Genomic DNA, 2095 nt, shown 5'->3' with positions numbered 1-2095 from the left:
TCTAATATCCGTAACTGGTGATACCCGGATCTTAAGTCTATTTTCGAGAAGTAGTTCGCACCTTGAAGTTGGTCGAACATATCGTCAATGCGAGGCAGAGGATATCGATTCTTGATGGTAAGTTTATTCAGCTCGCGGTAGTCTATGCACATGCAGAATGATCCATCCTTCTTCTTTACGAACAAAATCGGTGCTCCCCAAGGTGAGAAGCTTGGTCTTATGAAACCTTTGCTAAGGAGTTTGTTAAGCTGGCTGGATAATTCTTGCATTTCAGAAGGTGCAAGATGATAGGGGGTTTTGGCTACAGGGGTAGCTCCAGGGATTAAGTCGATTTGGAATTCGACTTGTCGTTCGGGAGGCACTCCTGGAAGATCATCGTGAAAAATATCGGGAAAGTTGCAAACCTCGGGAATGCTCGCGATATCTTTCATTTCTTGCTTTTTGTCTACCACGTGAGCTAAGAAAGCACAGTACTCTTTGCGAAGGTACTTTTGTGCCTTGATGCAAGAAATGATCTGAAGGTTCGTTACGGGTTTGTCGCCATAGATAATAAGAGTTTCATTAGTTGGCAAGTTCAAACGAATAGCTCTTTCATAGCATAGGATGTCGGCATGGTTGGGGCACAACCAATCCATACCTATTATGATGTCAAAACTTTTGATAGAGACCGACATAAGGTCTATTGGGAAAGACAAGTCATTCAAGGTAAGGGTACATCCTATGTATATATCGTTGGTAGATTCGGATTTCCCGTTAGCCATTTCTACTGTGAAAGTTGCATTTAGTGGTTGGGAGTTTTGATTTAGTAGATGTTTAAAATTATGGCTCACGAAGCTCCTCTCAGCACCAAAATCAAATAGAATGCATACATAAGTATTGTTGAGAAGGAACGTACCCATGACCACTGCAGGGTCTGCCACCGCTTCTTCATGACCCAGTGCTAGAATCCTCCCAACTCCACCGACATTTCCAGCTTTTGGACAATCTTTCTTGAAATGCCCCACATCACCGCATTGGTAGCATACTCGACCTACTCCAGCGGCATGTACTTGGTTAAGTGGTTGGGGTGGTATTCTACAGAATCGGGCAGAATGCCCTTTCCTGTTGCAGTTACGGCACTACATTTCTTGGCAATTTCCGTTGTGGTGAAAATTGCACTTGTTGCATTTAGGGAGGTTACCAACATAGGGCTTAGTTGGTGCAAGGTTATTAGGGACAACAGCAGGTACAGTAGCAGGTATGGTAGCAGGTACAGTAGTAGCATGGACTGCCACTATTTGTTGCTTCTTTGCAGGTTCCAGAGGAGATTTGCCCTTCCTCTTGTTCTAAACCTTCTTCTTGCTGTTGTTGTTGTTCTCCTTAGGTTGTTCTGGAGTAGTAACCATAGAATTTTGACGATTTCCGTGGTCAATAAGTGACTGTGCTAATTCCTTGGCACTGTCAAAGGTAACAGGCCTAGATGCAATTACACTTGCCTGTATCTGGGGCGACAGTCCCCAAATATACCTTTCGATCTTTTTGCTCTCCAGAGCAACCATTTCAGGACACAGAATCGCCAAGTCACAGAACCGATTCGTGTAAGTTGTTATGTCTGCACCGGCCATGATAAGACCCCAGAACTCATGCTCAAGTTTTTGAATTTCCCCGCGCGGACAATATTCCCGCATTAGCATGGCTTTTAAGTTCTCCCAGCTCATCGTATTAGCCACTACCAAATTTAGCGACTTAACATGGCCGTTCCACCATGTCAGAGCCCTATCTGAAAAAGTACAGGCATCAAATTTAACTTTGCTACCCTCCGGACAGGAGCAAATTTCAAAGATTGCTTCTGTCTTTTCAATCCATTGCCTTAGAACCATCACACCTCCAGTTCCATTAAAGGTCATGGGTTTGGCGTTCGAGAAGTATTTATAAGTGCACTCTCGCGAGTGCTCATGACCCTCGCCATGGTTAGAAGGACGTACACCAGCTCCCGACCCACTAGCACCAGGAGCATTGATATGAGACATCGCAGCCGCTACAGCCACCGTGACCGCCGCTTGGAACATAGCGGGGTCGAATTGAGGAGGTGGTGGTGGGGGTGGCGTCGGTGCTT

This window comes from Lactuca virosa, chromosome 4, assembly GCF_052849685.1.
Source record: "Lactuca virosa cultivar CGN04683 chromosome 4, Lactuca_virosa_CGN04683_v6, whole genome shotgun sequence".
Taxonomy (NCBI): Eukaryota; Viridiplantae; Streptophyta; class Magnoliopsida; order Asterales; family Asteraceae; genus Lactuca; species Lactuca virosa.
Note: the sequence above shows the minus strand (reverse complement) of the source record.